Source organism: Hylobates moloch, unplaced genomic scaffold (assembly GCF_009828535.3).
Source record: "Hylobates moloch isolate HMO894 unplaced genomic scaffold, HMol_V3 SCAFFOLD_7, whole genome shotgun sequence".
NCBI lineage: Eukaryota > Metazoa > Chordata > Mammalia > Primates > Hylobatidae > Hylobates > Hylobates moloch.
The window spans coordinates 100,523,175-100,549,971 of NW_026652282.1; the positions used below are offsets into that span (position 1 = coordinate 100,523,175).

The following is a 26,797-nucleotide window of genomic DNA, read 5'->3' on the forward strand; positions in this document are numbered from 1 at the left end:
GAGTGAAATTGAATATACTGCCTTTGTGAATGTTTCGGAAGAGAAAACCGGTGTCTCCTAAGGTAGCCAAACAACAGGCTTAAAGTCTGAATGCGAAGAAAACCAATAAATGAAACCTGGCACTGAAAAAACGACAAGAAAGAAGAACATTAAGTTAATTGTAGTTGACTCTGGGTTATGGGATTATGGATATATATATCTATGTATATGCATATATATGTGTGTGTGTACACACATTAATATAATATAGTACAGTAATATGTACATAAAGAAAGAGAGGCGTTCCCTGGCATCCAGGAGCTGCCCTGGTACCATCAGCTAGGTCTTGGTGTTGGTGGTAGCTGTCCTTGCACTTACAGCTGGACCATGGTGATCTCCTATTGAGCATGAACAATCTCACAGAACAGCAACATCAGACAAGGCCACTCTGTGACAACGATCAACCAAGGCAAAAACCAGACCACACCATAATTATGTCTTAACAAAAACTAAACATGAACATTGTCCAAGCCACATAAAGAATCAAATGTCCCCCTCTCCTGGCTAATAAGAGTGATTGCTGCTTCTTTGCTGCTGCTTTGCCAATTGCAGCTTTAGCCTCACTAGCTTTCCCTCTCTCTGGATACTCTCTAAATAAGAATACCTAGTCACAGAATTGGCCCTCCTTCCTGATAGCATCCAATCTAGAGCCAACCCCAGCTTCCTTAAATCCTCCCAAAATCACAGAACACAAGCCCAAGTCCTATAAGTGCTTTCTAACACTCTCCTCTTGAGATGGCCATGGTTTCCCATAGTGTGTATTATTCCTTGCTGCTGGAGAGTATAGAGTATGTGTGCTTGATAGACAGATAGATAGATTAGATAGACAGAGAGATAGACAGATAGGTGAATAGATAGATGTATTTCACACATGCATATTTTTTTTTCTACATGATTTGGTCTTAGCTTTAAACTCTTAATTTAGCATTAAAATGGAGCCTTGGTTTGACTTCTGAAAAACAGAATGAAGTCATTAGCAAAGACAAGGGATCAACCCAGGTTCCCATCAATGGTGGATTGGATAAAGAAAATGTGGTACATATACACTATGGAATACTGTGCAGCCATAAAAATAATGAAATCCTGTCCTTTGCAGCAACATGGATGGAGCTGAAGACCATTATCCTAAGGAAACCAACACAGAAATAGAAAACCAAATACCACATATTCTCACTTACAAGTGGGAGGTAAGCATTGGGTACACATGGATATAAAGATGGGAACAACAGACACTGGGGAATAAAAGGAGCAGGGAAGGGAGGTGGGTAAGGGTTGAAAAACTACATATTGGGTACTATGCTCACTATCTGGATGACAGGTTCAATTGTACTCCAAACCTCAGCATCTTACAATATACCTTTGTAACAAACCTGCACATGTACCCCTTGAATCTAAAATAAAAGTTGAAAAAAAAAAGAGTGAAGTCTCATTAATTGAAAGAGCCATAACTCACAATACTTGATGAGTACTGTAACAGGCAGCTGAGGTTTACCTTTGCCCCACTATAAAAAATGAGCAGCAAGCTATGAAAATTAATCATCTGAATAAAAGTGACTGTGAGACAGTTCAGCTAGTTTAAAAGTAGAATCAATTTGCATGCTAATTATGTGCTAATTACTTTATTCATTAACAAAGGTCAAGGGAACCTCTACTTAGTTACATCCTGTTAGGTGTTAGTTGAGGTTACCTTTTTACTTGAAAACAAAAAGTCTATAAATCGGACTTCTTATTAAATCAAACCCCCTATTGCAGGGGGCCTTTACCTACTAAATTATTTTGAAACAGCAAGGCCAACTACCCATCACATACCATCAGGGGTCTCCAGTTAATTCATGGAGCAAAGTCACATTGAGTGAATACAGTTATTCCGGCCATTTCAGCAAAGTAATTTGCCATCTTGTCTCAGTCTATTTGTGCTGCTATAACAAAATACTTCAGACCTGGTAATTTATAAAGAACAGAAATGTATTTTCTCACAGTTCTGGAGGCTGGTAAGTCCAAGATCATGACACCAGCGTGGTGTCTGGTAAGGGCATCTTCCCATGGTGTCCTCACAATGTGGAAAAGGCAAACACCGTGTCCTCACATGGCAGAAGGGTAAAAGGGGCAAAAGGCAGCTAGGGCTCTCCCTTAAACCTTTTTTTTCATTTTTAAAGATGGGGTCTCACCTTGTCACCCAGGCTGGAGTGTGGCGTGATCATAGCTCACTGCATCCTGGGCTCAAGCAATCCTCACAACTCAGCCCTCCCAAGTAGCTGGAACTATAGGCATGAGGCACCATGTACGGCTAATTTGTTTTATTTTATTTTTTGTAGAAATAGTGTCTCACTATGTTGCCCAGGCTGGTCTTGAATTTCTGGCCTCAAGTGATCCTCCTGCCTCACACTCCCAAAGCACTAGAATTAGAGGTGTGAGCCACCACACTCACCCAGACCCTTCAACATCTTTTATAAGGTCCCTAATCCCATTCACCTCCCAAAGACCCCACCTCATAATATTATCACATTGGGGATTAAGTTTCAATGCATAAATTTTGGGGGTCACATTCAGACCATTGCACACATCTCTTCACCATTCAGGGCATTTTGGGGCCACATTCTTCACTCCTCCCTAATCCATGGTTTCTCAACTTCGGCATTATTATTTTGGGGCAGATAATTCTTTGTTGTGGAGGATTGCTTTTCTGCCAATTATAGCTTTAGCCTCACTAGCTTGCCCTCTCTCTAGATAAGATTTGTTGAAATACCTAGTCATAGAATTGACCCTGCTTCCTGATAGCATCCAATCTACAGCAAAGCCTAGTTTCCTTAAACCCTCCCAAAATCACAGAACATAAGATATATATTTTACTGTACTACATTATATTCATATATATACACATTTACATATATGTTTGTATATATATACATCCATATTCCCATAACCCTGAGTCAATTACAGTTAACTTAATGTTCTTCTTTTTCATCATTTTTTCAGTGCCAGGTTTTCATTTATCTAAAGGGCTGTCCCCACAACATTAATATTCATTATAGGATGTTTAGCAGCATCCCTAGCCCTCTACCCATTAGATACTAGTAGCACAACCCTCTCCTAGTCACAATAATTAAAATAGCCCCCAGATTTTGCCAAATGTCCCTCGGGGGCAAAATAACCCAGTTGAGAATCACTGTTAGAATCCCCCAGTTTTGCTGAGTGGCTTGCACTTCTAATCTCTTTTGACCACCCCCAAACCAGCAATCCCCCATATGGTTTGTCTGTAGCCCCACCCAAATCGCACCTTGAATCAATTGTAATTATCCTTACATGTCAAGGGCGGGGCCAGGTGGAGATAATTGAATCATGGGCGTGGTTTCCCCCACACTGTTCTCGTGCTAGTGAATAAGTCTCACAAGATCTGGTGGTTTTATAAATGGGAATTCCCTTGCACAAGCTCTCTCTTGCCTACCACTATGTAACACATGACTTTGCTCCTCATTCGCCTTCCAACATTATTGTGAGGCCTCCCCAGCCATGTGGAACTGTGAGTCCTTTAAAATCTTTTTCCTTTATAAATTACCCAGTCTCAGGTATGTCTTTATTAGCAGCATGAGAACGGACTAATACAACCCACCCCCCACCCTCACACACACACACACACACACACACACACACACACACACACACACCACACACACACACACACACACACACACACACACACACACACACACATTTACTTAAAATAGATAACAGAGAGTCATCTGGAGTCTTGACCCTAGGCTTATTGCTGCCTCCACACAGATGCAAGGGCAGCATACAACCAGGGCACAGTTGGAGAGATGACGCTCAGATAACCCCCCAATCAGCCTCCTGGAATAAAGGAGGATTTCCAGGTGTCTGTCTGTCACTGGCCCCTTTGCCTTTGAGGGTACTCCAGTGGTTCCCCTTGTTTAACCACTTTTCCCCTCTACAATTATAGGAGGGACCCCTTGCCTCCCGACTGTTTAAGTGCTCAGTGCTAGAAACCTACTCTGTGCTGGCCCTGGGTTAAAGAGATAGGTAAGGCAAACAAGTGGCAGACAATCCCAATACAGTTTGGCCAGGGATCTGAGAGAGAAAAGCCCCAGGAGACTGTGGGATCCCCAAGAAGGAGGCCTGGCCTAGCCTGGAAAGTCAGGGAAAGGGGACCTGGAGGAGGTGACATTTAGGCCAAGTTAGGAAAGAAGAATGAGAATGAGCAAGGCAAAGACTGCACTGGGCTGAGCTGGTCTGGGATAGGGCCAGAGAGGGGTTTAGAACAGATGGATGGGATAGCATTGTCTGTGTGTGGAGGGCAGTGGTAACTCCAAGTTGTTGGGTACTGCCCTAGCTTGAACAGGAGCAATGAGAGATGGAGCAGAGTGATAGGCAGGGGCTTGTTCAAAAAAAGCCTTGTATGCCAAGGTCAGAAGGACATTCTTTATCCTGAAGAGTTGCAGGTCTTAAAGAACTCCTAGAAACATTACTGGATAAACTCCACTTGGTCATAGTGCATTATTCTTTTTATAAGTTGCTGAATCCCATCTGATAATATATTGTTGAGGATTTCTGAGTCTATATTCATTAGAGATATTGGTCTGTAGTTTGATTAATTGACCAACTGATTGACTGCTTGATTGATTGATTTTTGGACTAGCTTTGTCTGTTTTTGGTATCAGGGTAATGCTGGCCTCATAAGGTGAGTTCTATTTTCTGAAAGAAATTATGTGGAACTGCTGTTATTTTCTATTTAAATATTTGTTAAAATTTACCAATGAAGCCATCTGGGCTTGGGCTTTTCTTTGTGGAATGTCTTAAATAACTAATCCAATGTCTTTAATAATTATAGAGCTATTCAGGCTATCTAATTCATCTTGGATAGTTTTAGTAGTTTGTGGTTTTCAAGGAATTGATCCATTTCATCTTTTTTTGTTGTTGGTTTTTTTTGTTTGTTTTTGTTTTGTTTTGTTTTGAGACAGTCTGTCTCTGTTGCCCAGGCTGGAGTGCAGCAGCGCAATCTTGGCTCACTGCAAATTCCACCTCCTGGGTTCAAGCAATCCTCGTGCCTCAGCCTCTGGAGTAGCTGGGATTGCAGATGTGCACCACCACGCCCGGCTAGTTTTTGTATTTTTTGTAGAGACAGGGTTTCACCATGTTGGCCAGACTGGTCTCAAACTCCTGGCCTCAAATGATCCACCTGCCTCGGCCTCCCAAAGTGTTGGGATTACAGGCGACAGCCACCACGCCAGGCCCCCCCATTTCATCTTAATTGTCAAATTTATGTGTACAGTTGTTGGAAGTACGTCCTTATTATTCCTTTAAGGTCTTCAGTGCCTGTGTTGGCATCCTCTGTTTCATTCTTGGTACTGATCATTTGTGTCTTTCTTTTTTTCTTTGTCAGTGTTGCTAGAGATTTGTTATTTTCATTGATCTTTTCAAAGAACCTGTTTTTGGTTTCTTTGTTTTTTCTGTTGCTTTTCTATTTTCAATTTCATTGATGTCTGCTCCTTATTATTTCCTTCTTTTGGTTTGCCTTGGGTTTATTTTACTCTGTAGGTTTTTCAGGTAGAAACTTAGATTATTGATTTGAGATCTTTCTCCTTATACAAGCCTTTAATGCCATTGTAGGGGCAGAAAGGGGGTGATTCCTTTTCTCCCCATTTATAAAAGGTCATTGCCAACACCCCATAACAAAAAACAGGTTAACAAGAGAAAAGCATAACAAATTTATTACGTGCACATGTGTGCATGGAAGTCATACAAAACATGAACTCAAAGAGGGACCAGATGGTTGAGGCTTAAATGCTGTCTTCATAAGGGAATGGGAAATGGATGAACAAATAGGCCCAATGCTCAGACAATGGTTTGTAAATGATTCTCCTTGGGAAGATGAGGGGCAGAACTGCACAGGAACCAAAGTTGTCTTATTATGCGAATAAAGTCTCCCAGGTAATCTCTGGGAGCTGTCCTTAGAAGAATCCATGAAGGTTTGTCTGGGCATGGTGATGACTCCCAGTCTCTTCTCTTCTCCTGTGATTGATCTTTCCTAGTTATTTCATGAGATCCCTAGGGTGGAGGTCTTAAGACAATTGCATTTCTTTTCGAAAAAAATCTTTCTTGGGCAGATAAGGAAATTCCAGAGAGAGACAGAGTCCTTCCCTGTGCTTGGGGGAAAAGGATCAGAGAAACAAGAAGTGGGGGGTGGCGAGCGGGGGTTGTTTAGAGAGAGACCTTGGCTATGAGGCTTATTTCTGAGGCCTTTCAATTTTCAAAGCACTCAGCATGCCAAAGAGCTATGTTTTGCGGGATTTTTTCTGCACCCCAACACTATAAATTTCCATCTCAGCTTTGCATTAACCACAACCCACAAAATTGATATGCTGTATTTTCATCTTCATTCAAAATATCTTCTAATTTTCCTTGAATCTTTCTCTTTGACCCATGGGTTACTTAGAATTATGTGGTTTACTTTCCAAGTATTTGGAGATTTTCTTTTTATCTCTCTGTTATTGATTTCTAGCTTGATTCCATTGCAGTCAAAGAACATATTTTGTAATTTCAATTCTTTAAAAAAAACTTATTTAAATTTTTTTATTTTTATTTTATTTTTATGTTGTTGTTGTTGAAACAGAGTCTTGCTCTGTTGCCCAGGCTGCAGTGCATTGGCACGATCTCGGCTCGCTGCAACCTCTGCCTCCTGGGTTCAAGTGATTCTCCTGCCTCAGCCTCCCAAGTAGCTGGGATTACAGGCATGCACCACCACGCCCAGCTAATTTTTGTATTTTTAGTAGAGAAGGGATTTCACCATGTTGGCCAGGCTGGTCTCGAACTCCTGACCTCAGGTGATCTGCCCACCTTGGCTTCCCAAAGTGCTGGGATTACAGGTGTGAGCCACTGCGCCCAGCCTAAAAAATTTTTTAAAGATGGGATTTCGCTATGTTGCCCAGGGTGGACTCGAATTCCTGGGCTCAAGTGATCCTCCTGCCTCAGCCTCCCAAGTAGCTGGGACAAGTAGCTGGGACTATAGGCATGCATGTGTCATCACACCTGGTTCTTAACTCTTTTACATTTGCTGAGACTTAGTTTATCACTGCTATGGTTTGGATGTTTGTCCCTTCCAAAATTCATGTTGAAATTTAATTGCCATTGTAACAATATTAAAAGGTAAAACTTTTAAGAGGTAATGAGATCACAAGGGCTCTCCTCTCATGACGGAATTAATGCCCTTATGAAAGGGAAGGTTTGGCCTCCTCTTGCCTCCTTCCTCTTTGTTCTTCTGCTATGTAAGTAATAGCATTCCTCCCCTCCAGAGGGTGCAGCATTCAAGGCACTATTGCGGGAACAGGTCCTTGCCAGACACCAAACCTGCCAGTGCCTTGATCTTGGACTTCCTAGTATCCAGAACTCTGAGAAATAAACTTCTGTTCTTTATAAATTACCCAGTCTCAGATATTCTGTTATAACAGCACAGAACAGCCTACAGCGATGACTCAGGCTATGACTTATCTTGCTGAATGTCCCATGTGCACGTGAAAAGAATGTATATTTTGCTGTAGTGAGTAGAGTGTCGTTTCAATGTCAATTAGATCTTACTTGGTTGATGATGTTGAGTTCATCTATAAAAACCCTTGCTGACTTTGTCTTAGTCATCTACATTTTTACCCAGATTTAGGGAAATAAAGTGCAGCCCTCACTTGATACCTGCTGCTCCGGAGATTGAATGGGGGATGGTGAAAATCTGATTTAAGGGGTGCCAGTACAAAAGGTCTCCCTGACTTGAAGTTTCTCTTACACACAGGTGCAAAATTTGATGATGTTCACCAGCCTAAAGCTTCTTCTCCAGCAGGAGGCCCCTGAGATTAGATACATTTCTCTGATTAAGTCTTTCCCATCCACACAGCAGGATATTTAGATAGGTTGGCCTGCAAGAGAGTTTTTTTTATTGTTCTTGTTTGTCTTTTGTTTTTGAGACAAAGTCTCGCTCTGTCCCCCAGGCTGGAGCGCAGTGGTGCAATATCGGCTCCCTGCAACCTCTGCCTCCCAGGTTCAAGGGATTCTCCTGCCTCAGTCTCCCAAGTAGCTGGGATTACAGGCGCACGCCATCATACCCAGCTAATTTTTGTATTTTTGTAGAGACGGGGTTTCACCATGTTGGCCAGGCTGGTCTTGAACTCCTGACCTCAGGTGATCCACCCTCCTTGGCCTCCCAAATTGCTGGGATTACAGGCGTGAGCCACCACGCCCGGCCTGCAAGAGAGTTTTGATGGGAGGTGGGGCACAAGCAGGGGAAGCACTACATTGGAGTTTCTATTACATTTGTCTCTATCACAGCTTTGCCTTGAGCCAGCCCCTGGCTCTGTGAGCCTGTAGGAGCCTGGCATGAAAGACCTCAGAATGCTGGCAACTGCCATAGGACACATGAGAGTAAAGGAAACCTTGATGTTCCTTGACTGATGTGGTCCAGGGGATTGCCCAGGGTTGGTCCTGCCCAGCCCCATGCCCATGCTCATTTGAGCACAGTTCCTGTGGGTTGGGCAGACCAGAAGATAATCCATCTGAAAGATGGCATCTTCCTTTCTTTCTTCTCTGGGGCAGTGTCAGTAAGAGCCACCATTCCCTACTCACATGTATTTGCTCCAGCACCAAGGAGCATACTGCCCTCTCCTACCACCAGCACCTACACATGGGCCTTGTACACCCCCAAACATGCACCTCCAGTCACAGTTTTCCCTCTGAGCAGTGGGGTGGGAGTGAAGGCGTAAGAAATTGGGTAGGGGGTTGTGTGGAGAATCCCATATTCTCTTAGCTATATCTTCCCACTCTTCCTCTCTCTTCCTTCCTCCCAAATTATGGCTGGAACACAGGTAGAGACTTCCAAGGGGGCTGTGTGGGTGGGGTTAGGTGCAGAAGAAAAAGTAGTCAAAGAGAGTAGTTCTTAATGATCAATGGATCCCAGAGCCTTTGGGAAATTTGATAAAATAGTTTTGGACTTTCTTCCTAGAAAAACAATGCCCTTGGGATGGACCCACAGTTATGCCTGCAGTTTTAGGAGTGTTTGTAACCTCTTGAGGAGCAGTCCTTGGGGCCCACTTTAAGAACCTCTGGATTAGAAGAAGTGGCAACCTATCTGTCCCTCTTCCCCTTCAGATGGAAGAAAGCCTCCTTTCTCTCTAACTCACAAAGCATCCCCTCTATCTTCTTGAATGACTAAGATTACTTCTTACTGTTATATTCAAAGGCAAAAGACAATAGCCAGATAGTAAGGCTGTAGCACTAGCTATTAACCTAGAACTTAATCACCAAAGAATGATTTTCTTAGTTTCATGTCCTTTAGCCCACATTTGATCTCACTGATTTGTGCTTCCAGTCCCTAGCCATTTAGGCTGTTTGTGGGGGTTGATTTTTCTGGATATCATTATGTCTACAGACAGAGTGTGACGACTAGGGTATCTTGGATGACTGCAGATTTATGCAAAGTGAGATATAAGGAGTAAAGGGTGAAAAAGGTGCCACATGCTTGAACTTTGTTGCAGCACCAAGGGAACTTTAAAAACTTACACGTATATTGGGCTTGGAAGCATTGGTGGGGTGTCTGAATCCCTGTTAATTTTTATTTATCCCAAAAAGTAAATAAAAATTATTTATATAGTACAGCCCAAGATCAAAACGCATCTTGCATCATTTTATGATGTTACTTACTTTGTACTTTTAAACTGCTCAATCTCAGGCTCTCTCAACCAACAAAATTATTTTGATTATTTTATTAGACAAAAAAAAAAAAAATTGACTTGGCCATCCTCCTCTATCTCATCTGTCAGTCTGGTAAGCGTTTTTTCTGGGAGATCCCAAGGACTGTGGCTAAGTCAACTTGATTTGTACTTATTTCTTCCCATTGCCATGTCCAAATCATTCAGCACTGTTGTCCTAGACATGAGGCTACCGCTCAGGCCCAGACTCCCAAATAGTTGTATGCAAGTAACTCCAGCTCCCGAGGGTGGGAGGTACTTCTGAAGGTAACAGAGGAATCCATCTTCCTGCAGATTTATTGAATACGGTGTCAGCTTCCTTCCCATCGATTTCCACCACATGCAGACGTCTGTGCTCTGGTGACTCTAAAGGATAAACAAAGACTGTGGTCAAGTTGAGGGGAGCAGTTAAATATTGTGATGCCCTGAAATGCTTGAAACATATTTCTTGCATCTTAGGGTACTGACCTCAGATCCTAGAGCCAGATAAAATGCAATGGGATCTGTTTTATAGAGTAGTACAGTAAATAAAGGCATTTCAGGACAAAAGTGAAAAACATACCATCCTGTATCTCACTCAGCTATGCAATTTTCCTTTTAAAATTTTTTATTTTTATTTTTTTACTTTTTAAATTATTAGGGTATTTCTACATTTCAAAACTCAAAAAGTACAAAAGACATTCAGGGAAAAACCTCCTTCCTATGTCTTTTCCCACCCAAGTTCCCTTACCAGAGGCAAGCACTATTATTAGTTCCTTCTATATCCTTCCATTGATAGTCTCTGTATTTTTCTGTGTTATTACCTCCTCTCAAAGTTTGGATTGGGATTTGGGGGCAGAATTTCTAGTTTGTTTCTGCAAACATAGAAGTGTTTGTGCTTCACTTGTAATAATAGGTCACAGAACAGGTCACAGCCTGCTCTGCAAGGCTTACCATCTCATGGACTGCATTTTAAGCATTTTTATTCCATCCCACTAGAACTAATGCTTTGCTTCCTTCTCTAATCTCTGTGAGGGACCCCAGGACGAGTAAAGCCTTTATCACTGCCCTAAGGAACTTCTTTGTGAGTTGGGGAGACAAGACTACCCATCTGAAACAAATGACAGGAGCAGATGGAGTGCATTGGTGATTCATGGGACTGGTTTTTTGAAAACTTTAAATGCCAGGAAGAAGTTTGGCTTTGATACTGTTGGTCTTTTAACCTGGTGGTTAAATGTTTTCGGAGTCAGAGTAAATCTTGGCTCCAATGCCAGCTCTGGTGCTTAATCAATTCTCTTAAGCTCTCTGAGCCCCAGCTTTTTCCTCTGTAATATATAAGAGTATCATTTACTACCATGGATTGGAGGAGATGATGAAGATGCAGCACCTGGCATAAAATGGGTGCTCAATAAGTGGGTTGATTGTGCTTTTTGCTGGAGAAACTACATGAAATTTGGGGCCATTAGGGCACCATGCATGCATGTGCATTTGTGTCCATTTGTGTGTGGGCGAGGGGAGGAGGGGTATTGACAATGAAGTCTATGAGCTCTAAGGCACATGAGCAAGACAGAGGCAGGGAGAAGGACCAGATGGAAGCTCTGCTGATGCATGGTAGCTGATGCTGAATCCATGGGGCTGAGCTTCCCAGTTGACTGCTAAGGCAGGATTGGGATGGGGTATCTTTAACAGCTTCTGAGCATGATCATGACATGCCAAAAGTAATGTCTGACAGGATTCATCTGGGAGTGGTGTGGAGGCTGATATGTTAAGAAGCAGAAATAGAGGCAGGGAGTCCAGTAAGGACTGTCATCAAGGTGATAGATTCTCAAAACTGATGCTTTGTTGGGTATGAAGGAAATGGATGAGTTAAAGGTGACCAAAGAGTTTCCAGCCAGAGGAACTGGATCTATGACACTGCCTTTAAGAGAAAGAACAAGAGAGGGGAGCTCAGTTGGGAGGGGAAAGAAAGGGCAGTATGTGTCCTGGGGACAGCAAGGCAACTAGATGAAACACAACACTCCACTGGAGCAGGTAGCTTGAGACTGATCCCTGCAAATAGGAGGAATGCAACTGGAAAGATTTCATATCTTAAGGGGATCCTCAGATTGGCCACCTCCCCAATTTCCTTATCCCTCAAGCATTCTCAACAGAAGAAATCTGCCTTAAAGGAGAGAGGGAGAAGCAGAATGTGACCATGTTGACTTGAGATTAGGGAATGTCTAGATTGCCATGGTGACCAGGACAAGAAACGTGATGCTTTTACCATCAAGCATATCTTCCGGCTGTATTCCTTTATACTTCCTGCTAACGAAGGTTCTGAGCAGCTCTGTTTGCCCAGTAGTCTGAAATGGGCAAGGAACAGACCTGGGGCTGCACCTTGACAGGCTGTGGAGATAGATTCGAAGGCCTCAGCTACCCCGCACTGCACTAACCCTGAGGTCTGTCCCATGATTGCATCAACTCAGATCTGCCTGGTCACTGAAGCCTAGACTGGGTGACAGAGTGATAACCTTTGTGATACCAACTTTTCAAGTGCTCATTATTCTGGGTACATTCCTAACTCCCCTGCCCTGGTGGCCTCTTCTCTTGTGCTTGTTGCCTAGATGATGATGTAGACAAAACTGCTCAGAGGACAACATAGAGAGCTCATTACTGGAGCATGACATTCAGATAAAAAAAGACTACATATTTTCCAGAATAGGCAAATTCATAGAGATGGAAAGCAGATTAGTGGTTGCCAGGGTCTAGGAGAGGAGGAAATGAAGAGTAACAACTAATAGGTACAGGCTTTTCTTTTGGGGTGATGAAAACATTCTGAAATTGGATAGTGATGGTGGTGGTTGGCCAACTCTGTGAATATACAAAAAAACAAATAAATTATGCACTTTAAAGGAGTGAATTTTATGATATGTGAATTATAGCTCAATAAAGCTGTTATATAAAAAAATCAGGTAGATTTCTGTATCCGTGTCTCATACAAAGCCCTTAAATATGTATACACACTGGGGGTAGCTGCATTTTCACTGTCAAATTGCTCTTAAGAGTTGATATTACTATACTGATATTTAGCAATAGCTTTTAAGTTTTCTAAATCCTCTTTTGCTCAAACTAAGAAAGCATGAGATGGGGTAAAGGAATGTGGATGGAGGGCTATTTTCTCTGATGATAAGGCTATAGGGTGAAGAAAAGAAGGTTCCAACTAAATCTACCAAAACAAAACCAAAAGCCCAACAAACTCCATGAAAGTGGTTGGTACACACATTTCAGAGAAACTAAGGTTTTTCACTGACCTTGGCAGTACTTCTGAGGAGCATTGACATAAGGATGAACTGTGTTCCCCTTATTTTCCTGAGAGTCTAGGCATGAGCATGTCTTTCCTTAACATCTGGCAGACATTTAATTCACCTCCCCATTTTGAATGAGCTATCAAGGGTGTCCTCAATGTGCAATCCAGCACACATCTTCATGTACACTGTGGTGAATACGTCCCCTCAGAGCTAAATGAAATTCAGTTCAACAATTGTTTATCTAGTGCTTACCATGCACAAGGCACCATAGAAGAACAAAACAGCTCTCTTCTCCTCCTGGCTGTGTAATTGCTCTCCAGAGTGGGTGCCAAATTACTCCAGGGAAAGAGAAAGGTGTGATGAGCACACACCAAAATCAGGCTTCACTCCTGTCCAAGGCTAGCTCTGCTTCTGGGTCAGGCTGGGAGTCCTGAGACACTTCTGTGGGATAGTCATAGTGGGATAATAGTTCATAGTCGTGCTTGGACACTCTCATGAATTGATATTAATTTATACCCATGAGACGTGTCTGGTAAATCATTTTGACACTGCTGTCAACACTGAGGGCTGTCTGCCTCATGAACCTAGAGAACTAATGCAGTGCTGTATTTGCAAAGCCTCCAGGCCCTAAACAGAGCTCTGCCACAAACTCAATGTGTGACCTTGGCTAAATCAGCCATCCCCCATTTCTAGTGCATTCTCCTGTCTAAAATGAGGGAAAGGAGTGTGACTAATTTTTATCAAAGGTTCTTTCCAGTTTGGCCATCTTATAGTTTATGTAACCATAGGTAATGAAGTGTATCAACTTAGAAGAGCAGAGATAGGATGAGGTTAATGCTGAGACCAGGATTGAGAATCAGTGGGATACTTCCCAAGGCCAAGAAAAAAGAGGCAGGAAGCAAGAAGGTATGGCCTGTTCAGTTTGAAGTTTATATGGGCTGATTTCCATGGAGAAACAGGCGGGTGATCTCTTGGGTTTTGTGCTAGCCCTTGATAAAGAAGAAAGCCAGTGGAGATGGGAATTGTTTTAGTGACTGGTTAAGAACCTTTCTTAAGTTCATAATGATTACAATAACCCCAATGAGGTTGACCTTAGAAGTTGTCTGCGTTTAGGACTATTAAGGACAAAAAGATTCCTTTGTCCCTCATCAAATGCCTGTTTTTTCCAGCTTACTATTTGCAAACCAAACCAAAAAAAAAAAAAAAACAAAAAAACAAAAAAACCCACACTCAACCAACATATCTCAGTAATTATATTAACACTGATGGGGTATGCTTACTATGGGCCAGGCTCTGTGCTAAGAACTTTATTTCCTTCCAATATCTCATTTAATCCTCCCAACAACTCTGAGATAGGGACTATTACTGCCCTTTTTCTGCAGTTGAGGAAATTGAGGCACCAGTCTGTGCTCAGTGCGTTTGTGGAAACTAAGGGGGATACCAGAAAGTAGAGGCATGGGACAGTACATTCCCTAAAATCTGGAATAGTTCCATTAACAAAAATCATGTCAGTTACCCAGGATAAAGTCATTGAAAGGATTTGCAGGAGCCAAGGGAGAGCACAGATTGCTTGCTAGTGGAAAGTTTTAATTTTCTAGCTTAAGGACGAATTTTCAGTTTTTAGACTGTCCCCTAAAAAACACAGCCATGACTTATCTCACAATTTATGTAGTGTGCCTTTAACAGTTTTATCGTGTTTCCTACGATTACCATCTTTCACTCTCTGGAAAGCAGAGGGGTGGTATGTGACCTTCTGTCTCTGTACCTTCCTCAAATGCCCGGCTTTGCCTTCAACATGAAAAAAATGGACACTTTCCCTGGGGGAAGAGGACATCTATTTCCAAAAATGGAAGGAAGAATCTAACTCTGCACCCCCCGGCCTCCCGCCTCCACTGCCCTAGCCCTAGCCCCAAGCATGGTCACAGCAGATTGCTCATTCTTCAAACGTACCATGTTCTTTCCATCTCTGTGCCTTTGGACAGGCTGTTCTCAAAGCCTCTCAATCTCTTTCCCTTCTCTGTCAAACAAATACGAATTCAGCCAAGATCCATCTTGTGAACCCCACTGCCCACGCACCCCATCCCCCGACTTCCAGAAAAGTGGATTTCTTTCCCTTTCCTTGGGCACCAAGGAAAGCATTCGGGTATGGCATGATATGGTCAGTGCATGCATGGCAAACCAGCAATTAGGCTACTCTCTTCAACTATGTATCCTCTCCAACACACACATATACCACATGTACACATCTTACAGAGTACAATAGAGTATTGCAGTTAAGTGAGTGAACTCGGGATCCGGACAACCTAGGTTTAAGTCCAAGCTTTGTCACTAACTAAATGAATGACCCTTGGGAAAGTGCCTGAACCACTCTGTGACTCAGTCATCTCAACTGTAAAATGGAGATAATAATAATACTCCTCTCAAAGAGTCATTTTAAGGACTAAATGAGATGAAATATATGAAGTGCACAGCACAGTGTCTGACATATAGCAACTGCTCCATCAGTGGTACCCAGTATTATTATTGCACAGAGCTTTGTGCATAGAGGATGGCAAATACATATTTGAGTCGGTATCTGAACACAGTAAGTCTTTAGGGGATTAACCTAGGGAGAGGTCAGGGACAGTTGGGCTACTCAAGGAAGCTGTTTTCTCCTGACCTCATTATTCTCTCACTGCACCCTGTTTTTTCCTTCACCGCATTTATCACAATGTACAATTATTACATGTGTTTGATTACTTATTTGATGTTGATGTTTCCCAATAAACTAAGTTTCATGACGCCAGGGTCCATGTATGTTTTAACCACCACCATGTCTCCTGTACCTAGAACAGTGCCAGGAAGATGGTAGGTGCTCAATTAAAGAATTAAAAAATAAATGAAACTGAGTTAAAGAATAAATGAAAGAAGAATTCAGGAGTGATGTGGAATGTAGGTGGGCCTGAAGGATGAGTAAGAGTTGAGTTGGTAGGCAAGAAAGCTTCTAAATGGAAGGAAATCCTGGGAAACTCCAGCACTTGGTGGTGGAAGATGCAGCGAACAAGGTGCAATAAGTAGATCCCTTGGTCTGGAAGAGCAAGAGACTGTTTCTGTAGTGTAGTTTACATAGGGGAGTAGCGAGAAGACTGGTAAGGGGTTGTAGTGAATGGCTTTGAATGCCAGGCTATCAGGGATTCATTCTATTAGCTTAGGCTTTGGCCTCTATTAGCATGCAAATATTCCTGGGAAAAAGTATATATTATCAGCCAAGCATAATTGTGTATAAATTAGTTTACTTGCTCTTTGCCTTAGAAAAAAATTTGCCAGAGGGGAAAGCGATAGCAGGAGGCCACTGGAAAGAGAAAATAGTGCCCCGAGATAATCAAAAGCATATAAACGGGAAGGGGAAGACAAGCCTTACTTATCTCCAGGGTTGCGATGGTCCAGAACCTGAACCTCAAACTTTCTATAGTTTGTTTCATCACAAAATGACTCTTCTTTATAAAAGGTGCAGGAAGGGAGTATGGGTGTTATGGAGGTTTTTAATCACTGAATAAATCTGTTACCTGTTTATAGGTCTGATGAGTGTTTGAAATTTGTTTATCTTGATTATCTAATTTATTATCTATGGTTTCCCGTGTCATTAAAAAAATATTTGTAAACATCATTTCTGATGGCTGCGTGACATTCTATCATATGGTTGTCCCATAATATAACTATTCTCTTAATGGTTCTCCTTTAGTTATTCACAAGGCTGACATGAATAATATCTTTGTACCAAAATCTTTATCTGTACTACCACTATTTCCTTAATAAAAATTGCTAGACATGACATTTTTAGGACAAAAGACCCAAAATTTCTTAAGGTTCTTTCATCTTGCCAAACTGCCACCCAGAAAGGCCAGAGCAATTTTTCCTCCTCACCAGTACATGAAAGAGCTTTATAATGTTGAGGGTCATGATTTTTAAAACATCTTTGCTGCCAGGCGCAGAAAGACAAATACCACATGTTCTCACTTATGTGTGGAATCTAAAACAATCTAACTCATAAGAGGCAAGAATAGAATGGTGGTTACCAGAGGCTGGGGGTGGCGGTGGGGGTTGAGAGTGGGGAGATGTTTGTCAAAAGATACAAAGTTGCAGTTATGTAATTGACCTAAGACTTCTTTCTGCCCAGTGCAAAAACAAAATAAATTCAAGACATTACAGTAAAGAAAGAGTTTAATTGACCAGAGGCGGAAGTGTTGGAGGTTAGGGGTTTTTCAAAGATAATTTGGTGGGCAGGGGGCTAGGGATGGGGAGTGCAGTTTGGTTGGATCAGAGATTAAATCACAGGGAGTGGAAGCTGTCTTCTTGCTCTGAGTTGCTTCTGGGTAGGGCCACAGGAGTGGTTGACAGGTCCAGGTGGAACCATTGGTGTCAGACATGCAACGAACCTGAAAAGGCATTTCAAAAGGCCAATCTTAAGTTCTGCAATACGGATGTCATCTGCAGCAGTAATTGGGAAAGTTGCATATCTTGTGACCCCGGGAATAATGGTGGGTAATTGTTTATGTCTGCACCTTAGCAGAATTCAGGCTCCTCTTATCCTCTTAGCCTGGTGGTCTCTCCTTAGCTTTACAAAGGCGGTTGAGTTATGGTGAAAGACTATTATCATTTAAGCTATAAACTAAATGCCTCCCAAAGTTAGCTTGGCTTAAGCCTGGGATTAATTAAAAGCAGCTTGAAGGCTAAAGGCAAAAGGGAGGTTGGCCAGATCATATCTCCAGTCCCCCACCACGTTGCCATAATTTTCTTACTGATATATTTTTCGCAAAGGAGGTTTCAGCTTGGAGAAATAAATGGTAACTTATTTCAGTAAATGATGTGATTGGTTTTTCCCAGATTGCAAATCATCCCTGTACCACTTACTGAATAATCCTTCCCTCTCCCATTGAATTGTGATCTTTCCTTTACCTTATAAATTCATATATATGTATGCATACACTTGTACATATACACACATATTTTTGCTTTATTTTGTTTGTAGGCTGTCTATTCTGACCCATTGATCTGTCTCTTCTTGCATCACTATCACTGTTTTAAATGTTGCAGTTTTATAATACATTTTGATAGCATTACTCTTCTGCCTCAAACTTTTCTTAGCTATTTAAGTTAGTTCACATTTCCAGACAAATATTACAATCATTTTGTTAGGAGGGCCGGTTCCTCCCCAGAGCCTACCTAAGTTACATGTTTTGGTGCTGCCTAATTCATCTACTTTGATCATGAGACACACTCATCCTCATAATGAGAAATGCAAAAGCCCAAATAAGCCAGGCTCTAATTCTACCTTTGGCTTTCGTACCGTCTTTGGCTCCTAAAGGGAAAAATCAAAAGAGGGAAAATATTTTGTCCACACTGAAGAGCTGAAATGAAAAGGAATCATTTACCATGCCAATCGTATTTTTTTTTATTTTATCACAGAACAATTGGAATGTAAATCAATCATTTTCAAAGTATATTTTTCCCTCTGCCCAAAGTGGAATTACTCTCTAAAATGACAAGCATTAGTATTTTATCTATGTATTTATTTTTGTTTCATTACTAACATCATGGAATTACATTTACAAATGCTCTCAGCTTTGTCTCTGTGTCTATGGAAACATGAATTCCTTAGCCTTTTGGAGCCTCAGTTCCCTTACACGGAAAATGACAATAATGACTGCATTGTACAAAGTGCCTGGCTCACAGTTGACCATCAGTAAATGTTGGCTATATTATATAATTATGACAGGTAGTAGAGCATTTTGGTTCAGAGTACAGCCTCTGGAGCCAGGCTTCTTTGGTTCAAATCTTATCTTCATCAGTAAATGATTTTCTGATCTTGGATAAGTTAGCTAAACTGAATGTGCCTTGATTTCTTCTTCTGTAAAATGTGTTAATAAAATTACTTGCTTTATTGGTTGTAAGAAATGAGTTCACTCTGCCAATGAAGAGTCAAACTGTAAAATATTTGAAGAGATGTATTCTGAGCCAAATATGAGTGGCCAACGGCCCATGACACAAGCCCCAGGAGATCCTGAGAACATGTGCCCAAGGTGGTTGGGCTACAGCTTGGTTTTATACATTTTAAGGAGACATATCAATTAATACATGTAAGATGTACATTGGTTCTGTCTGGAAAAGTGGGGACATCTGGAAGCAGGGGCAGAGGTGAGGGGGTTGCTTCTAAGTCATAGAAGAATTCAAAGATTTTCTGATTGCCAATTGGTTGAAAGAGTTATTATCTAAAGACCTGGAGTCAATAGAAAGGAATGTCTAGGTTACCATAAGGGATTGTGGAGACCAGGGTTTTGTCATGTAGATGGAGCCTCCAGGTAGCAGGCTTCAGAGAGAATAGAGTGTAAATGTTTCTTATCAAACTTAAAGAGTCTGTTCTATCAGTCTTTTTTTTTTCTTTTGGACAGAGTTACGCTCTTGTCTCCCAGGCTGGAGTGCAGTGGCACAATCTTGGCTCACTGAAACCTCCGCCTCCCGGGTTCAAGTGATTCTCCTGCCTCAGCCTCCCAAGTAGCTGGGATTACAGGCATGCTCCACCATACCCAACTAATTTTTTGTATTTAGTAGAGATGGGATTTCACCATGTTGGTCAGGCTGGTCTTGAACTCCTGACCTCAGGTGATCCACCTGCCTTGGCCTCCCAAAGTGCTGGGATTATAGGCGTGAGCCACTGCGCCTGGCCTCTATCAGTCTTAATGTCTCTGTGTTGATATTAATGCTGGTCAGCTGTGCCTGAATTCCAAAAGGGAGAAGGTTATAATGAAGCATGTCTGACATCCACTTCCCATCATGGCCTGAACTAGTTTTTCAAGTTAACTTTGGAATTCACTTAGCCAAGGGGAGGGTCCATCAGTTGGCTAGGGGGTTAGAATTTTATTTTTGGTTTACAACTCTATCAAACATGTAGAACAGTTTCTGGCATATATGAGGCACTCAATTAATTTTAGCTATTCTTGTTGACAGTATCCTTGGTGATGGTATTATTGGTGATCTTAATCCTTATTATTTGGGCAACGACACAATCAAGAACATATTACCTCATAGCACCATCTAGTGCTTATTTTGGAAAATGCCAAATCCCTTTCCCTTGAACAGTCATTTGGTGAGGAGAATTTTTAAAATTCCAATTTTAGGAATACAAAAGGAGTTTGGAAATATCATGATTTCAAATTTTCTCCAGCCTATCTGGGCTTGTATTTATAAATGTCAGGGCTCTTGGTTGCAAAAGACAGAAACTGACTCTGGCTGAATTTAGCAAATTATTGGGCATTTCACAGAATCAACAGAAAGGCAGGTAAACCAGGATAAAGAAATGGTCAGGAATCACGGGAGGACCCCAGTCAAGATTTGCCATAGGACCAGCTTGGTTGGTATGTCACTACTGGCAACAACCACCTTCACCACCTCTACACACCACCACCACAAAACACTGCTACATCTGGACTCCACTGATCTGACATTCTGGTCTGCTAGATGCAGTTTCTATGAATGAATTCAAAATGGCCACTTTTTGTATAAACCTCTCAAGATCCAAAGTCTTCAGTAAGAGCCTGGATCCCCTATGGACTCCCTGACCACTCAGGGCTTGTGGAAAGGGAATATATGTTTCCCTTAGTTTCCACAGTAAGAGGCCTCAGCCTTGTTTTCCAGGCTCACAATGGAGGAATACCTCAAAAAAGAAGAGAGTTTGAACACCCACATCAGGTAGGGTTGCTGGATAAAGTACAGGAGACACAGTAAAGTTGGAATTTCAGAAAAACAATGAACACATTTTTAGTATGAGCATGCCAATATTGCATGCAGCATACTTATAGCAAAAACTTGAAAAGATGAAAATGCCCGGTTTAAGTGTGGAGGGTACAGTGAGATGAGTACTCTTGCATATTACTGGTTGGTATGCCCATTAATATACTCAAGTGGATTAAAAATATTCACAACTACTGACCCTCAAATACTGTTTTTAGGAATCTTCATAGCCTATGACCCAAGAGTTGAATTTTAAGGAGTGTATCCTAAGAAAATGATCAGAAATAGGCAAAATAATTTGTATGCCAAGTGCTCATTGCAGTTACTGTTCATAAAGAAAAATTGGAAATAAATCTAAACATGCAAGATAAGAGAATGGCCAAATAAATTGTGGCAAATACATATGATAGCATCTTATAAATATGTTCATGAAGAATTCTAGATACTTGGAAAACTGACAAAGAAATGTTCAGAGATAAGAGCAGGGCAGATAATAGCATATACAACTCACTAACTGTAATCTTAGGCTACTTAACCTCTCTCTACCTCAGTTTACTCCTCTGTAAAATGGCATGATAATAGTAATAAGAATGGAACTTGGAATAGTGCTTCGCACATACCAAGTGTTACGTGTTGGCTGGAGAGAGAGAGAGAGAGAGAGTGTGTGTGTGTGTGTGTGTGTGTGTGTGTGTGTGTGTGTGTGTGCAAGTTTGAGGAGGGGGCAGAGGAGAGAGAGATGGCAGTCAAGGGACTTTTGTAATAATTGTAGCAACCTAAGTCAGTGTTTCCATGTCTCAGTCTCTAGTTTCATAGTTGTTGAGAGTCAGTTTATGGTGGCAGTGGTAGTGGCTCAGCTTCCCTGGGCTGCAGGTATGGTGTTCTATTCTTTTGTTTTGTTTTGTTTTAATTCATCATTGTCCTTATTTTATAGTAGGAAAACTAAGGCATTTCATGAAAAATGAAGTCAATTGTACGATGCATAATACAGTCAAAGATCCTGACACAGAATTGGTGTCTTAACTGTCATTTCTCACCTTTAATCAATAAACATTCCTCTTTAAAGACAATGAAAAATTACTCATGTTAAATATAGAAAAAATAAACATCATTAATTAAACACTACATCTGTAACCTCTTTACATTCATTAACATTCAGGAGTAAAAACAATAGTGATTTTTGTTATGGCTTCGTGTTTCTTTAAAACATTAACTAAAATAGATTTCTAATTTGGGAAACATAACTAATGCTGTTTGGTTTTAAAAAGAATTGTATCTTAATCATCAAGCTAAAGACATAGCAAGAGAACAATGACATGGTCACTTGAAGGGTGTCTCAGTCTAATTTTCACCATCTAATAAGACACCCTTAAAGTAATTCCAACAGAAAGTCTAAGAAATTCATCGATCAACTTCCAAAGCACATCAGGGAAGGTGCTAAAACAGTGGACATCAAGAACAACAGCAGCAGAACATCTTATTTAAACTTTTGAGATAATAAAACAATACAGAAGTGGGAAGCTTGTGAAATTTTTTTCTTGTTTTGGTTAACAAGATCATTAATACTTTACAAACTTCATACATGTGGCACACTGTAAGGTTTAAAGAATAAAATACGGGCCTTTCTGCCCATGGAGGCCACCGAAGAAGCATCGTTAAAGTCTCTCTTCTCCCTTCCGTCATGTCTAAGTCAGAGTCTCCTAAAGAGCCTGAACAGCAGAGGAAGCTCTTCATTGGAGGGTTGAGCTTTGAAACAACAGATGAGAGCCTGAGGAGCCATTTTGAGCAATGGGGAATGCTCATGGACTGTGTGGTAATGAGAGATCCAAACTTCAAGTGCTCCAGGGGCTTTGGGTTTGTCACATATGCCACTGTGGAGAAGGTGGATGCAGCCGTGAATGCAAGGCCACACAAAGTGGATGGAAGAGTTGTGGAACCAAAGAGAGCTGTCTCAAGAGAAGATTCTCAAAGACCAGGTGCCCACTTAACTGTGAAAAAGATATTTGTTGGTGGCATTAAAGAAGATACTGAAGAACATCACTTAAGAGATTATTTTGAACAGTATGAAAAATTGAAGTGACTGAAATCATGACTGACTGAGGCAGTGGCAAGAAAAGGGGCCTTGCCTTTGTAACCTTTGACGACCATGACTCTGTGGATAAGCTTGTCACACTGTGAATGGCCACAACTGTGAGGTTAGGAAAGCCCTGTCAAAGCAAGAGATGGCGAGTGGCTTCATCCAGCCAAAGGGGACAAAGTGGTTCTGGAAACTTTGGTGGTGGTCTTGGAGGTGGTTTCAGTGGGAATGACAACTTTGGTCGTAGAAGAAACTTCAGTGATCGTGGTGGCTTTGGTGGCAGCCATGGTGGTGGTGGTGGATTTGGTGGCAGTGGGGATGGCTATAATGGATTTGGTAATGATGGAAGCAATTTTGCAGGTGGTGGAAGCTACAATGATTTTGGCAATTACAACAATCAGTCTTCAAGTTTTGGACCCATGAAGGGAGGAAATTTTGGAGGCAGAAGCTCTGGCTCCTATGATGGTGGAGGCCAATACTTTGCCAAACCACGAAACCAAGGTGGCTATGGCGGTTCCAGTAGTAGCAGTAGCTGTGGCAGTGGCAGAAGATTTAAATTAGGAAACAAAGCTTAGCAGGAGAGGAGCCAGAGAAGTGACAGGGAAGCTACAGGTTACAACAGATTTGTGAACTCAGCCAAGCACAGTGGTGGCAGGGCCTAGCTGCTACAAAGAAGACATGTTTTAGACAAATACTCATGTATATGGGCAAAAAACTCGAGAACTGTATTTGTGACTAATTGTATAACAGGTTATTTTAGTTTCTGTTCTTTGGAAAGTATAAAGCATTCTAACAAAGGGTTTTAAATGTAGATTTTTTTTTGCACCCATGCTGTTGATTGCTAAATATAACAGTCTGATCGTGATGTTGAATAAATGTCTTTTTTTAAAAAAAAATAATTAAAATAAGCAAGAGAGCTCCCTGAAATTAGAAACACTGCATTATAATGTGTCAGGAATTGGTGGGTTCTTGGTCTCACTGACTTCAAGAATGAAGCCACAGACCCTCGCGGCGAGTGTTACAGCTCTTAAGGTGGCGCGTCTGGAGTTGTTCGTTCCTTCTGATGTTCGGATGTGTTCGGAGTTTCTTCCTTCTGGTGGGTTCGTGGTCTCGCTGGCTCAGGAGTGAAGTTGCAGACCTTTGTGGTGAGTGTTACAGCTCTTAAGGCGGCACGTCTGGAGTTGTTCGTTCCTCCCGGTGGGCTCGTGGTCTCGCTGGCTTCAGGAGTGAAGCTGCAGACCTTCTCGGTGAGTGTTACAGCTCATAAAAGCAGTGTGGATCCAAAGAGTGAGCAGTAGCAAGATTTACTGCAAAGAGCAAAAGAACAAAGCTTCCATAGTGTGGAAGGGGACCCAAGCGGGTTGCCACTGCTGGCTCCTGCAGCCTGCTTTTATTCTCTTATCTGGCCCCACCCACATCCTGCTGATTGGTAGAGCCAAGTGGTCTGTTTTGACAGGGCACTGATTGGTGCGTTTACAATCCCTGAGCTAGACATAAAGGTTCTCCACGTCCCCATCAGATCAGTTAGATACAGAGTATCAACACAAATGTTCTCCAAAGCCCCACCAGAGCAGCTAGATACAGAGTGTCGATTGGTGCACTCACAAACCCTGAGCTAGACACAGGGTGCTGATTGGTGTATTTACAATCCCTGAGCTAGACATAAAGGTTCTCCAAGGCCCCACCAGAGCAGCTAGATACAGAGTGTCAATTGGTGCATTCACAAACCTCGAGCTAGAGGCAGGGTGCTGATTGGTGTGTTTACAAATCTTGAGCTAGATACAGAGTGCCGATTGGTGTATTTACAATCCCTGAGCTAGATATAAAAGTTCTCCACATCTCCACCAGACTCAGGAGCCTAGCTGGCTTCACCCAGTGGATCCTGCACCGGGGCTGCAGGTGGAGCTGCCTGCCAGTCCCATGCAGTGCGCTCGCACTCCTCAGCCCTTGGGTGGTCGATAGGACAGGGCGCAGGGGAGCAGGTGGTGGCACTCGTCGGGGAGGCTCCGGCCACACAGGAGCCCATGGAGAGGGTAGGAGGCTCAGGCATGGCGGGCTGCAGGTCCCGAGCCCTGCCCGTGGGAAGGCAGCTAAGGCCCGGTGAGAAATCGAGCGCAGCGCCGGTGGGCTGGCACTGCTGGGGGACCCAGTACACCCTCTGCAGCCGCTGGCCTGGGTGCTAAGCCCCTCATTGCCCTGCGCCGGCAGGGCCGGCCGGCTGCTCTGAGTGAGGGGCCCGCCAAGCCCACGCCCACACAGAACTCCAGCTGGCCCGCAAGCACCGCGAGCAGCCCCGGTTCCCGCTCACGCCTCTCCCTCCACACCTCCCTGCAAGCTGAGGGAGCCGGCTCTGGCCTTGGCCAGCCCAGAAAGGGGCTCCCACAGTGCAGCGGTGGGCTGAAGGGCTCCTCAAGTGCCACCGAAGTGGGAGCCCAGGCAGAGGAGGCACCGAGAGTGAGCGAGGGCTGTGAGGACTGCCAGCACGCTGTCACCTCTCAATAATATTGTTCTTCCTCTTAGAAAATGATATTACTGATGGTGATTACCATCTCTACTTAGGGAATGGCTCAAAATATATTAATAACTTGAAGTTATTTCCCTCAGTGTTGTTGGATGCTTTTGTTCTCAGAGTCACTCATCACTAACAGCTGGATGCCAAATTTGTCTCTTTGATACTGTCGTTTCCCAGAATCCTACATTTTTTTTTCCATACCATATGAAACTATTTATGATCTTACTCTGTTTTCTGAGTCATTTTGCTAAATGCAATGGGATGTTACAAAAGATATTCCTGATTTTGTACCTACCTTTAAGACATTTAAAATGAAAAAGATGGGACATAACATATATAACAAAGTCAATTAGAGTTGTGTGTATATGTAATAAAGTAGTGAGAGTGAGATGGAATTCCTCCGAGGTTTCATGTGTAAAGTCCAATTTAAGTAGAGTTTTGAAAAAAACAATGCAGGTGAATTACGAAAGCAGAAAGAAATATGTATTCAGAGTTGATGTGACTTAAATTAAGATGTAGTGGGAAAAGTGGCTTAATTAATATAATTTTTGTTTGTGCTCACACATTGTGGACTCCTCAATACTTACTTCCTGGGTGAATTATCCAGTGCCTTTCTGCCTGACTGATGTCTCTCAGTTCCTCAGTAAGCCTGAGAGTTAGTCCAGTGCTTTGGTCTGGGACATACCCCATGATAAAACTGTATTTCAGTCTTACATTCCTAAACAGGTAAACTAGCCTTCACCTACCAAAGGTATTGTATTCTAAAAGTTTGTTGCCAATTCTGTTTGTTGAATTTGATGTTTTCCCATAAAACGATTTAGTCAACTTTGGTAATCTTGCGAGATTAGCCCTCAAAAGCCCCATTTGACCCATAAGATACAGGAGCACATCTGAGTTCTGTGTTCTGGAGGTAGACAGCCAAAGCTATAAGGAGAATAAGGAAGAGTTTCCTTTTTTAGGCTCAGGACTATCCTTAGATAAAATTTTGATAGGATCTGTTTGTTTTAGACATTCTTCTACTTCCGTTTTTATACCCTTGTACTGCTTCCCACTGACTCCTCCTGGGCCCCTAATACCTTCATGCTTGCCTTAAGTACTCCATCCTGGACTCGCCACCTGAACTCATCCTATTTGTCCTTTGCTCCCAAACTTGCCTTTCCTGTCCTTTCTGGGCTTTTGTTCTCTTGCAGTAACTGACCTTATGTAGGTATTAAGAGATATAATTCCAACTATCATCCCCCTGATTATCAAAAAAGAGTTTATATTTTAAAAAGAAGATACAATGGATGTTAAGACAACTGACCTTCAAAAAGTCACTTCATGAGGGAAAAGAGATATGGAAGGAGCGATTCTAGATTAAATGAGACAAAAGAGACATAAAACCAAATGCAATGTG

General features: G+C 42.1%; 1 pseudogene; it reads left to right on the top strand.

Moving 5' to 3' along the window:
• Window positions 1-22,451: 22,451 nt before the first annotated feature.
• Window positions 22,452-23,464, top strand: LOC116811170 (heterogeneous nuclear ribonucleoprotein A1-like; annotated as a pseudogene).
• The last annotated feature ends 3,333 nt before the right edge of the window (window positions 23,465-26,797 follow it).